The following is a 14,072-nucleotide window of genomic DNA, read 5'->3' as shown; positions in this document are numbered from 1 at the left end:
GTTGTATCATTTACCGAACCCACTTTTGCAAAGCAATACAGAGCACATAGACATGAATAACCATCCGCACTCACTCATAGCTGAGGACAATTTAGAGTGATTGGAACAGATACTTATTTGTCACAAAAAAACATCAATGAAGTTGGGTTCTTTTATGACTTTATTTGTGGTGAACAGAATGAAAACTGGACAACCAAGAAACCAATTAAGTGAAGTACCACCTGAAAGTCTCATGGAAACTGTAAATGCAGCACTGAGGGCGATCCCGACCGAAACGATCATGGAAACCAATGAGCTGATATACGCCTAACGCGAGATAGAGCCTAACACTCTAACCATTTGCGCCACAGAGACGGTTGCTTGGTGAAAAAAATGCAAAATGAATTTTCAACTTACGGGACTGCTCTGGCCAAAGAATCAGATATAATCAAGATCATCCCTGGGGGGGCTTGAACTACCAAACTTCAGGTTACCAGCCGAACGAGCTAACTATTTGTGCCACAGAGACTGTCACTAGGTGTAAAAAATGCATTATTAATTTTCGACTTCCGAGACCGTTCTGGCCAAAGAATCGGATATAATGAAAATCATCCCGGGGTATTAATTTTTTACTTCGGAGACCGTTCTGGCAAAAAATTTTGAGATAAGGTAGATCGTCCCTAGTTGGGCTTGATCCCCAACCTAAAGGTTATCAGTCAAACACACTAACCAATTGAGCCACAGTGACACTTACTAGGTGTAAAAAAACTAGGTGTAAAAAAACAATCAGTGGGGCCACAGGGAGTGGTCCTCTGCTCCCCCCAACCTGAGAGTAGGGACCTATCATAGCTGTGTCCGGCGCCACCATGTCTGGACATTAGGGATATATAAATAGGGCGGATACGACCAGTCAGACTTTAGTTCGCTGACGAAGCCTCTTGGATAGGAGGCGAAACGTCCGAAACCTTCACTTTTGTACAGATGACGGCTGAAGAAACCTTCTCATCGATGGACCACTCCTGTACGACTGAGAGCTTACACAGACGTAGGTGTAAAAAAGTGTACAATTAACTTTCGATTTCAAGGGGCGTTCTGGCCAAAGATTAATAGCTACTCAACATCATCCCTGGGTGGGCTTGAACCACCAACCTTTCAGTTAACAGCAGAACGGGCTAACCAATTGGGCCACAGAGACACTTGTTATTGGTAAAAAAATGTTAAATTCATTTTCGACTTCCAGGAGTGTTGTGGCCAAAGGATAAGAGCTACTCAACATCGTCCCTGGGTGCTTGAGCCACCAACCTTTCAGTTAACATCCGAATGCGCTAACCGATTGCGCCACAGAGACACTTGTTATTGGTAAAAAAACTGTTAAATTCATTTTCGACTTCCAGGAGTGTTGTGGCCAAAGGATAAGAGCTAATCAACATCGTCCCTGGGTGGGCTTGAACCAACAACCTTCCAGTTAACAGCCGAACGCGCTAACTGATTGCGCCACAGAGACACTTGTGACTGGTAAAAAATATTAAATTCATTTTCGACTTCCAGGAGTGTTGTGGCCAAAGGATAAGAGCTAACCAACATCGTCCCTGGGTGGGCTTGAACCAACAACCTTCCAGTTAACAGCCGAACGCACTAACCGATTGCGCCACAGAGACACGTGTGACTGGTAAAAAATATTAAATTCATTTTCGACTTCCAGGAGTGTTGTGGCCAAAGGATAAGAGCTAATCAACAACGTCCCTGGGTGGGCTTGAACCAACAACCTTACAGTTAACAGCCAAACACACTAACCAATTGAACCACAGAGACACTTGTGACTGGTAAAAAATATTAAATTCATTTTCGACTTCCAGGAGTATTGTGGCCAAAGGATAAGAGCTACTCAACATCGTCCCTGGGTGGGCTTGAACCACCAACCTTTCAGTTAACAGCCGAATGCGCTAACCGATTGCGCCACAGAGACACTTGTTATTGGTAAAAAAATGTTAAATTCATTTTCGACTTCCAGGAGTGTTGTGGCCAAAGGATAAGAGGTAATCAACATTGTCCCTGGGTGGGCTTGAACCACCAACCTTTCATTTAACAGCCGAATGCGCTAACCGATTGCGCCACAGAGACACTTGTTATTGGTAAAAAAAATGTTAAATTCATTTTCGACTTCCAGGAGTGTTGTGGCCAAAGGATAAGAGGCAATCAACATTGTCCCTGGGTGGGCTTGAACCACCAACCTTTCAGTTAACAGCCGAACGCGCTAACCGATTGCGCCACAGAGAAACGTGCTATGGGTAAAAAAAAAATTAAAATTATTTTCGACTTCCAGGAGTGTTGTGGCCAAAGAATAAGAGCTAATCAACATCGTCCCTGGGTGGGCTTGAACCACCAACCTTTCAGTTAACAACCGAACGCGCTAATCGATTGCGCCACAGAGACACGTGCTATGGGTAAAAAAAAAAATTAAATTCATTTTCGACTTCCAGGAGTATTGTGGCCAAAGAATAAGAGCGACTCAACATCGTCCATGGGTGGGCTTGAACCACCAACCTTTCAGTTAACAGCCGAACGCGCTAACCGATTGCGCCACAGAGACACGTGCTATGCATAAAAAAAAATTAAATTCATTTTCGACTTCCAGGAGTGTTGTGGCCAAAGAATAAGAGCTAATCAACATCGTCCCTGGGTGGCCTTGAACCACCAACCTTTCAGTTAACAGCTGAACGCGCTAACCGATTGCGCCACAGAGACACTTGTTATTGGTAAAAAAATATTCAATTCATTTTCGACTTCCAGGAGTGTTGTGGCCAAAGAATCAGAGCTAATCAAGAGCATCCCTGGGTGGGCTTGAACCGTCCACCTTTCAGGTAACAGCCGAACGCACTAACCGACTATACCACCTAGACCAGGGGTTGGCAACCTTTATGACTCAAAGAGACATTTGGACCCATTTCCCACAGAAAAGAAAACAGTGGGAGCCACAAAATCCTTTTGACATTTAAAATGAAGACAACACTGCATCTTTTCATCATCGTTTTTTACCTTTATATATGCATAAACAAACTAGAGTGTGTTGCATTTATGAATCAATGAACTGTTACAGAGAAGCGAAATTACATTTCTGCACGCAACAAAAACATTTTAAACAAAAAAAAAAGACGTTGGGTTGAAGATTACTTTCAAATATAATACTCAATGTCTATTTGAAAAAAAAGAATATTTACTAAATGGCAAATACAATACAGTAAAGTCTCGTTATATCGATATTCAAGGGAGTCCGAAAAAATATCGATATAACCGGGATTATCGATATATCCGACCCTGTTTGCATGTAATTTTCTCCGTGCGTGCATAGAAATAGTATCGATATAACCGGGACTATCGATATATCCGATTTCGATATAACGAGACTTTACTGTATTTATCACCTGGTTAATGTGATTTCTGCTCCTGCACCTCAGCGCACAGCCTCTGCACATCAGGGCTGTATGACGTTACCTTCATCTTTACACAGGACTGTAAGCTGTCGTCTGTGCGTGAGCGATGTCTGTCCCTGATTTTCTGCACAATTTCACTCTTGTTTTTAAAGTCTGTGAATAGATGTTCTGACATCTTAATGAATGATTCTTTTATATATTCTCCGTCCGTGAACGGCTTCCCGTGCCTGACTATTTCCTGAGCAGCCACAAAACTAGCATGTGTAGCTGAATTTGGAGATTTCATCCACTTCATAAAATGATTTTTGCTCTGATCAGCCTTCCGCATCAGTTCCGAAACGGCTCTTTTTCTCTCATCTCCATCCGGATATTTTTGAGCAAAGGCTGTGTGTTTGTTCTGGAAATGTCTTGCGACATTTGACTTTTTGTTGTTTGCTAACTTCTCACTACATATTAAGCATACCGGTAAACCCGTCTCGTCAGCAGTGAAGGCGAACGAATCTGTCCACGTATCATTAAACGCTCTGTTTTCTTCAGACACTTTTCTTTTCTTAGATTTATCCATAGTTGGCCTACCTAGGGTCAAAAAATTCAAGAAATCGTGCGCAATTTGGTGGTTGTGACCGGATATACGTCCACTGTCAATGGTTGTGAGGTATATTATGTGCGAGAAAAAATTTGAATTCGTTTTATTTTGTATTATTTATAATCACCATAATCACAGCCACAGGGAGCCGCAGCAGAGGGGGGTGAAAGAGCCACATGCGGCTCCGGAGCCACGGGTTGCCGATGTCTGACCTAGACTCTTCCTGGGTTTAAAAAAATGCTAAATTAAGTTTTACGTCTGTGTAAGCTCTCAGTCGTACAGGAGTGGTCCATCGATGAGAAGGTTTCTTCTAAGCAACTGTCAAATACTTCTAAGCAACTGTCAAATACTCTCAACCTGAGAGTAGGGACCTATCATAGCTGTGTCCGGCGCCACCATGTCTGGACATTAGGGATATATAAATAGGGCCGATACGACCAGTCAGACTTTAGTTCGCTGACGAAGCCTCTTGGATAGGAGGCGAAACGTCCGAAACCTTCACTTTTGTACAGACGACGGCTGAAGAAACCTTCTCATCGATAAATTAAGTTTTGACTTCCAGGACCGTCCTGGCCAAAGAATCAGACATGATGAAGATCATCCCTGGGTGGGCTTGAACCACCAACCTTTCAGTTAACAGGCGAATGAGCTAAGCAATTGCCACAGAGACGCTTGCTAGGTGTATCTCTCAGGTCAGTTGCTGCCTCGCTCAGCATTTCACTCATTGGGGCTGGCTTCCCAATCTCATCATTCATTCTTGGACAGTGGCTCAACAGGGTGAAAAGGGTACAAATACTTGCTATCATAACTTGAGTTTGATGAGGTGCAACACACTGACCCCAGGCTGCCTGATCAGAGGAAGAGGTTAGACCAGAGATTGGGAGGCAAGCCCCAATGAATGATGAGATGCTGAGATAAGATCATGGCAAGAATGAGGACTGGACAACTAAAAAAAAAAAGATTACAACGGATATGTGAAGTAAGTCTCATGGAAACTGTGACTGCAGCACTGAGGGCGATCCCGACCGGAACGATCACAGAAACCAATGAGCTCATATGCGCTTCAGCATCAGTGATCCTTGAGATGCTTGGCTACAAGAGCAACTGTGAGAAGATGGTTGGAGGCGGTACACGAAAGAGAATGAGGCCAGAAGAATAAACAGGCTGTTCGCAACACAACCTGCGAAAGCCCAGTGGCAGGGCTCTAACAGTAGAGCAGACCCTCCAAGGTTGGAAACTGAAGGATACTGGAAAGGCATATGGGAGTAGGAGGTCACAACCGTCAACCTTTCAGTTTACAGCCGAACGCACTAAGCAACTGTGCCACAGAGACTCTTGCTAGGGTTAAAAAAAATGCTAAATTAAGTTTTGACTTCCAGGACCGTCCTGGCCAAAGAATCAGACATGATGGAGATCGTCCCTGGGTGGGCTTGAACCACAAGCCTTTCAGTTAACGCACACACATACAGACGCACACACACACATGTCTCACATTCATATTAGTGTATTTTTCATTTTATTGGATGATGCCAAAGAAATGACACTTTGCTCCCATGTCCACATTTTTTGCCAAACACTCAATATTTTATACTGGCTGCCAGCATTGTTTTCAAACACAGCCTAAAACGACAACCGACACCATTTTTTTGTTTCCTCACTGACATCAGAAAAACGTTTTGGACCATCTAAAATACCCAAAACACGTGGGCTGATATTTTTAGTCAAACGCAAAACACCAATAAAATGACTTAGAGTCGCCCAAAACTGCCACTTCTTCTTCATCTTCTTTTCCTTTAGGCTTTTCCCTTCAGGGGCCACCACAGTGAATCAGTGTCCTCCACCTAACCCGGTTTTGTGCATTCTCTTCTCTCACACCAGCTACCTTTATGTCCTCTTAGACAACATCCATAAAGCTCCCCTTCAGTCTTCTGCTTGGTGTCGGTTATCCTTCTCCTGATATAGTCACTCTGTCTCCTCTGGACATATCCAAACCATCTCAGTGTGACCTCTGTGACTTTGTCTCCAAGGCCTCTAACATAAGCTGACCCTCTAATGTACTCATTCCTGATCCTATCCAACCCGGTCACTCCCAAAGAAAACCTCAACATTTTCAGCTCTGCTACCTGTCTTTTCTTCGGTGGCACTGTCTCCAGTCCAAACATCATGACTGATCTCATCACACCTGACATTTTTCTCCAGCCGCTCCAGCCTGCCTGGACACGCTTCTTCACATCTTTTCCACACTCTCCATTGTTCTGGACAGTTGACCCCAAGTACTTAAAATCCTCCACCTTCTTTATCTCTTCTCCCTGTATCATCACTCTTGCACTTGGATCCCTCTCATTCACACACATATATTCAGTCTTGCTGCGACTGATCTTCATTCCTCTCCTTTCCAGGGCATATCTCCACATCTCTATTTTCTCCGCCACCTGTTCCCTGTTCTCGCTACAGATCACAATGTCATCTGCAAACTTCACGGTCCAAGGAGATTCTTGTCTAACATCGTCTGTCAGCCTGTCCATCACCATAGCAAACAAGAAGGGGCTCAGAGCTGACCCCTGGTGGAGTCCCACCTCAACCTTGAATTCCTCAGTCACACCGACAGCACACCTCACAACTGTCTTACAGTCATGATACATGTCTTGCACCGCTCTGATATACTTTTCTGTCACTCCAGACTTCCTCATGCAATGCCACAGCTCTTCTCTGGGCACCCTGTCATACGCTTTCTCCAGATCTACAAAGACACAATGCAATTCCTTCTGACCTTCTCTGTACTTCTCTATCAGCATTCTTAAAGCAAACACTGCATCTGTCGTACTCTCTTTTTGGCATGAAGCCATACTGCTGCTCACAAATGTTCACTTCTGCTCTTAGTCTAGCTTCAACTACTCTTTCCCAGAGTTTCATTGTACGGCTCATCAACTTTATTCCTCTGTAGTTAGTACAACTCTGCACATCTTTGTTCTTAAAAATGGGCACGAGTACACTTTGTCTCCATTCTTCAGGCATCTGTTCACCATCTAAGATCTTGTTGAATAACCCAGTCAGGAACACCACCGCCACCTCTCCAAGACATTTACATACCTCGATTGGTAAATCATCAGGCCCGAGTGCCTTTCCCCCCTTCATCCTCTTCAGCGCCCTCCTCACTTCATCCTTGCTAATGTTTGCTACGTCTTGGTCCACAACAGTCACGTCTTCTACTCTTTGCTCCTTCTCATTTTCCTCATTCATCAATTCTTCAAAGTACTCTTTCCATCTTGTTCAATTTGGATCGTTCATACAACAGCGTGCTTAGGCAAAACAGGTTAGGCAACATTCGTAATGCTGATGAGGTGATACGGTGGGAGTGGGGGAAATGGGCCAGTCGTTAGTCAGGAATGTATGAACAATCAGTGGGGCCACAGGGAGTGGTCCTCTGCTCCCCCCAACCACCACCATGGATATATAAATAGGGCCGATACGACCAGTCAGACTTTAGTTCGCTGACGAAGCCTCTTGGATAGGAGGCGAAACGTCCGAAACCTTCACATTTGTACAGATGACGGCTGAAGAAACCTTCTCATCGATGGACCACTCCTGTACGACTGAGAGCTTACACAGACGTCTTCTCACTTTTGTATTTTTCCTTTTGTGCTCACGATTGTTTCTAGCCGCAGCGCGAAAATGGAGAAAAGAGAGAAGACAGAGAAAATGTTATTTGTTATTTTTTTATTTTTTTATTTTTTTGACTTCAAGACGGCGCTGCAAGAGTGGCTGCCTTTCCAGCAGCTCCTGTACTTTGTTTTTCTACTTTCATTCCTTTCATAACTTTGCTGCTGTGAAATGTAAATTTCTCCACTGCGAGACTAATAAAGGCAAATCCAATCCAATCAAATAGATAAAAGAAAGAAGAGAAAAAGCAGAAAAAAATAAAGAAAAAACAGAGAAAGAGAGAAATTCTAAACAGTTGAGCACACCAGAAAACTTTGAGTCTCCAAGTGCATCTCATTAAATTAAAGATGCATCTTATTAAAATTGCTTTCAGGTTATTGTGACTTACCATCAACTGAGACTTGTCTGGACTGCTGCACCAGGTCACTTTTATTGTCCACCGTGTGGGGGAAGATGACCCGCATCCGGGCAAGAGAAACTCAGATCAATTTATCTTTATAAGAAGTGTGTTGAGCCGTTCTTAGTCTGGTCCCTCACCTCGGACCTGTTTGCCAGGGGCATCAAGCCCCAGACAACCTCGCTCCTGGGATCATTGGGACACGCAAACCCCTCCACCACGGTAAGGTGACGGCTCACGGGGGGGGAAAAATGTGCACAAGCAACCCAGCTTGTTAGGCCTTCATGTTGGCCAAGCATGAAGGCCAGGGTTTCCACACAGTTGTGGTCAAGAGAGGTTTGAGGGAAAGGTTTAGAGTACAGAGAGTGGAGAAGAATGAAATTGGCTCAAATCATGAACCGCATCAGCAAACAAAAAATAAACAAACAAATAAACGCTCAATGCAAAAAAAAAAAAAAAAAAAAAAAAAAAAAATGAACGACGCGTCAGTTCTAACAAATCATGAAACCAACAAAAACATTCAGAACATGAAAACAGCAATGATGCAAATACAAGTACAAATACATTGACAACTTGATACACACAAAGAAAAAAAATAATACAATACAAATAAATTCTAAATAAAATACAAAAACCATGAATAAAAAAACAAACCCTCAATACAAACAGCAAACCTGGAAGATGCAACAACCAAGTACCAATATATTGACCAGTTGATACACAAAGAAATAAAAGAAAAATGCAATACAAATAAATTCAAAATTAAATACAAATAAATCTAAAACAAAAACAATCAATAAAAAAACAAACCCTCAATACAAACAGCAAACCAAAGATGCAACAACCAAGTACCAATATATTGGCCAGTTGAGTCACCCAAAATAAAATAAAAACAATAAAATAAAAATACACCATCAAAATTAATAAACAAATAAACCTGCAATGCAAAAAGTAGAACTGACATGTTAAGACTGCGTTGAGTACCTGGCAATGCATCCCGGGAGTCTGGGCTCCAGAACGGCGTCTGCTCGACCTATCGAGGGACGAAGCTCTTAGTCCTCGCTGTGACTGCGATCAGATGAGAAGCTCAAATTGGATAGTGTAGCCAAATGTTCTGTGCTGCTGCACACCCGGAAAAAAACAGTCAAGATACACACATCGCAAACACATCTTATTTTTGCATTTCAAAAGTGGCTTCATACAATCTGAAATGTGGTGTACTGTCAAAGTAGCTTGTATCATGCTTGTATGTGCTGTTTGACCTCTGAAGCCTCACCTACAACCATGGAGTGACGTCAACATTTCAGAGGTTTTAAGTGAAAAAAAAAACGAGCAGTAAACTAAATTGTACCTGTTCCCAGTCTGTCTAGGGGGCATTGCCTCAAGAGACAGGTAATCATGTCCTGACGGTCCAGCAGCTCGGTTTAATTTACCTTTGCTGATGAATTACCAGGAGTGTGGAAAAAGCATCCTACTTGGGATAAGCAATCAGTTAAGTTAAAAAGCAATTAGTTAAATGAAAAAAGAATACACAATGAAATAAACAAACACATTAACGCTCTCAGATTATTAAGGGATGAAGAGGCTCGGTTTAACTCACCTTTGCTGATGTGTGAATGTTCGGTCAATTTACGTTTCCACGTTTTCCCACCGAAAGGGATCCTAGAGAGACCACACTGATACAACTCAACTCACTCTCGTTGATTGTTGATTGAGTTTTGAATACATTGGTTCTTTATTGTTTGGTAGACGAGCAGTTAAGTAGGTCATAAACCTACAAATGGAAACACAGAACATGAATGCAACCCATTCACAATCATTTCTATCACTACTTTGACATTATTTTAGTTATAATCAACAGAAAGGTAGAATGTGGAATGAAACTCACCGGCGGTGTGTCTCCCTTGGCTAACAAGACCCACCTGGTTCAGACAGCATTTATCTCCACACCCACTCACCGGCTGATTGGATTAACATCTTTCAAGTCTGCTTGCAAAACCAAGTCTAACATGTGATTGCCTATTTACACAACACCTCCCACTTGACCGACTGATGAATCAGAGAGGTCACCCAACATTAAATCATATTACAATAGTTTTTTTTTCCTCCACATCAGGTAAAAGTCCATTCTTACTTACTGCACACAAAGAAGATGATGCCAATGTGAATGTTCGGGCACCTACCTTGACAGAGCAGGTGTACTGTCAGGGTATGGTTAGGTGCGTGTTTTCATCTTCTTACTTCGTGTATGTGCAAGTGTGGGACCTGGTGGCAGCGCTAGGCTTGCACCTACCAGCCCTGAAGGGGTGGGGGCAATGACATCGGGGGGCGGTGCCTACAGAACCAGAGTGACATCAGTCAACGAAACCAATGTCAGGCCTGGCTGGGCCATGCTGGTCTTCAATGGGGCGGAGGACCACCAGCCTCCTGACGTCTCTCCGAATACGGTCGTTTGCAGCGGCAAGTCCTTCCTGCGTTGCCCGACTGCCAGTGGGGCAGGCAGGCCGGCACATAACCTCACATCTGTGGTTCGAACAATCCCTTTCTTGTCTGGGTAGACGACCTGGATCCGTACAAGCCGGAATTGCCCTAGTAGAGCGTTCTGGTCAGCGATCCACACGATGTCACCGACTTCAATGTTCCTCTTTGTGTGGTGCCATTTTGGCCGCACAAAAAGATTTGGTCCGGCAAGTTCACGCCATTTTGACCAGAACATGTCCATGCTGATCTGAATGGCTCTAAGCAGGCGCCGGGGATGGATACACAATTCGATTTTTCCTGTATCACCTCCTTGTCCGGTCCGTCCGAGGAGTAGACTGTTGGGTGTGATGTACTCAACTGAGTCCTCTTGCAATTGTGCCCTCGCATCAATTGGCCTTTCATTTGTTAGGTTAGCTGCCTGATAAAAGAGGGTTTGGAGTTCGCTCCAGGTGAATGAGCCTACTGTCCCACCAAGGCTCATGAGGGCTCTCTTTAAGAACTTTACTGCGGCTTCAGGAGCTCTGTTGCGATGAGGTGGGTCAGCCGGGTGGAACTCCCATGACCACTCTGTTCCATTCTTGGCAGCTTTGTTCTGGATGGAAGCTTCCTGCAGGCTGGCCAGGTGCTTGTACAGTTCGTTCAAGGCAGGTTTAGCTCCAAGGAAATTTGTTCCTCGGTCAGACCAGAGTCTTTTTGGGTGGCCTCTCAGGGCTACGAAACGAGAGTAAGCTTGGAGAAAGCTTTCAGATGATTGGTCGTCAACAAGGTCTGCATGAACAGCTCTTGATGCCATCCAGCAGAACACTTTGCCCCAGACCTTCTTTAAGGTTCTTTTCTTGACGACATCCCTGATTTCGAAAGAACCTAAAAGGTCAAGCGTGGTGTATTTGAATGGATTGGCAGTCTGTGAGCACTCTGGTGGCAAATCGCTCAATCTGCTGGCACATTCTCACTTTGCCTCTTTTCTTGGAGAAGTTGATGGAGGTTATCACCCAAAGCTTGTCTGTCTCGGGTTCGTAGCCAACACCCAGCGCTTTGTTCTCCTCATCCTGCATTTGGCTTGGCAGCACGAAGGTTCTGGGAATTGTCGTTTTGGCCCTGATGTCAGCAGGTGCACTACTCCTCCCACTTTCGTGTGACAGGACCAACGGCTTGAGGAAGAAACCCCCAACTTTCAGAATGTCCTCCACCCCTTTGGTGATTTTTTGCAGGGTTTCAAGGTCATCATGTGACAGTTAGAACGTGGCATTCTTCAACCATGTCAGCGAACTGGGGAAGGTTGGCGGTTTTCCTCATGGCGACTTGAGCGATACAACCAGCTGGTTTATCACTGATGTTTACCCTGACAACTGCGAAGACCTCCATTTCATCTCCCGGGTGGTCTCTCCAGATAAAGCGGTGTAGGTGGACTTCCTTTTCCTTCAGCCCCACTGAGTTAAACATTTTTTTGACATCTCCCAGTGAAGCGTGTTGTCCAATCTTGAACCTCAGAAGCACTTCCCGTATTGGGTTGAGAACATCGGGACCCTTGTACAGGAGAGTGTTGGTTCTCATCCCTCGGAATTCTTGGCTGTTGTTCCAGACTATTCTCACAGGGGTTGAAGTGGAGTGACGACCAGATGACTTATATACCATGTTGGTCCGGTCCAGCTATTGATTTCCCCCTGAAAGAGTTTGACAGCAGCTCCTCTGGCAACCATTTCTTCAATTTGTTTTTTGTGTGCGGCTTTCCATACAGGTTCCTTCTCCAAATGTCTGTCAGTGTTCCTGACGGTCGCATCAACTGCTTGACGGTTGTCTGGTAGTGTTGCTGGGCCACCCTTCCAAGGATACGCTGCGTCCCAGTGGGCGGAATCACTGTGTTTGTCAGCCAACACGCAAGTGAGGCAGTCCTTTATCTTCTCCAGGTCCTTTTCTTCCCTGGGAGTCATTTCCTTCCCTCCTGGGGAACACTTGCTGTACTTGCAGCCACCACATAGGGGAATACGGGCTGCTCCAATGTTGTCCCACTTGAACCATTCGAGGACCTCCTTGTTTGTAGCTGTGAGGCTTCGGGCAAGTGCTCTTTCCGCCGCCGTTTGGACAAAGACTGTCTCTTTACATGCCATCGAGGCAGACCTCATAGTCCTTGCAAAGTGAGTGTCCGAGTGGTACACAGCCAAGTCGATACCCTCAATCAGGTTGGGGTGGGTTCCTCCAACAGTCTTGCCCAGTGGGCCATCCCCGAGCACGAGGTCCCCCACAATCTTGGTTGGCTGGGGAACAAGTCGACCCTCGCGGTGACTGATCAGGAGGTCTATTTTCTTTGGCCGTACTAGTTCATCAGTGGCAACGTCAGGGAAGAATTTTTGCAATTGCCTGGGTGAGACAGGCTGATTAACCTCAGCAATGTTATGTAGGCCATAGCAGAGAATCTTATGTTCATCCACTTTTCCCTCTGGGGTTTTCACCCTCAAGCGGAGGGAATATCTCTTGGTCACAACTGTCTTACTCATGCCCCCAGCCCCATGGATGATCAGCTTAATGTCCTCACCTGACAGATCAAGGCGGTTGGCTGCTTCATAAATAATGTAGTTCGTATCAGAAGCGAAGTCGATGAGGGTGCCAATTAGACAGCCTGAGTTTGTTGTTGATTTCAGCAGCATCATCACTCCTGGGTATTCCTTCAGTCCATCTCCAGCATTGGTGCATACAGTTGATGAGACTTTGTTCGAGAATACCTTGCATTTTTCTCTTTGTTCTGGTGTGAGCTCCGCCAGAAACTCCTCCTGCCTCTTAGTCAATCCAATAAATAATGTAAATAATAATAATGTAAATTTCTCCACTGTGAGACTAATAAAGGCATATCCAATCCAATCCAAGACACTTTCCTCCAGCTTGTTCGCTGCTTTGATTCTCACACTCGTCCCCTTTTGGTGATGGTGGCTTGGGACAGAGGAGGTAGTTGTGGTACAAAACCCCTGCTCCACGACAGACTGGTTTTGGGCTGAGGAATTTGGAGGTACAACCTTTGCCATCCTTGGTGTGAGGCCGCAAGCATTTGAGGCATGACCCAATCTTCCTCAGATGAGCCTTTCTACCAGCAAGGTCTTGTTCCTTGAAGGTTTTGCACACAAAGAGCCTGCCGCATGCGCATGGTCTCCACACACTAGTGCAACTAGTCGGATCGTCCTTTTGGCCTGCAGCAGATTTAGCGGAGGCTTTCTTCATTTTCACGACTGGTGAACTTTTCTCCACTGTATCTTGTTCTATGGAGGTGGGCTCTAATTGGTCCAATTCTTCCAGGATCGCTTCCTGTTTCTTTAGGAAGTCCAGTAGGCAGTCAAAGTGGTTTGATGGAGAGAATCCGCTAGCAGGGTTACTTCTGTGCACAATCCACTCCTTTTTCAGTGTGCTGGGAAGCTTGCTCTCCAAAGACTGGCAGACCACCCGATTCTTGACTGCATCCTCTGCTCCAAGGAAATGAAGGGTGCAAAGTGCTCTTTCCACAGCCTGAATCAGTTCAATGGTTTTCCTGGGGTTGTTGCCTTTAAGAGAG

General features: G+C 44.8%; 1 long non-coding RNA gene and 1 other non-coding gene across 4 annotated transcripts; both read right to left on the bottom strand.

Moving 5' to 3' along the window:
- Positions 1–1,871: 1,871 nt before the first annotated feature.
- Positions 1,872–1,945, bottom strand: trnan-guu (transfer RNA asparagine (anticodon GUU)). Its single transcript has one exon. It is a non-coding gene; the product is annotated as a tRNA-Asn (tRNA).
- Positions 1,946–7,700: 5,755 nt separating this feature from the next.
- On the bottom strand, positions 7,701–11,024 carry LOC148902443 (uncharacterized). 3 transcript variants are annotated; one of them, XR_016118026.1, is made up of 4 exons: positions 9,405–11,024; positions 9,038–9,175; positions 8,045–8,333; positions 7,701–7,850 (listed from the first exon to the last, which is right to left on the bottom strand). It is a non-coding gene; the product is annotated as an uncharacterized LOC148902443 (long non-coding RNA). The 3 variants fall into 3 exon arrangements; XR_016118027.1 differs by having other exon boundaries at positions 9,038–9,172; XR_016118029.1 differs by having other exon boundaries at positions 9,038–9,121.
- Positions 11,025–14,072: the final 3,048 nt, after the last annotated feature.

Source organism: Hippocampus bargibanti, linkage group LG02 (genome assembly GCF_051943395.1).
Source record: "Hippocampus bargibanti isolate YZ-2025 linkage group LG02, ASM5194339v1, whole genome shotgun sequence".
Lineage (NCBI taxonomy): Eukaryota > Metazoa > Chordata > Actinopteri > Syngnathiformes > Syngnathidae > Hippocampus > Hippocampus bargibanti.
Note: the sequence above shows the minus strand (reverse complement) of the source record. Positions and strands in the feature narration are given on the sequence as shown.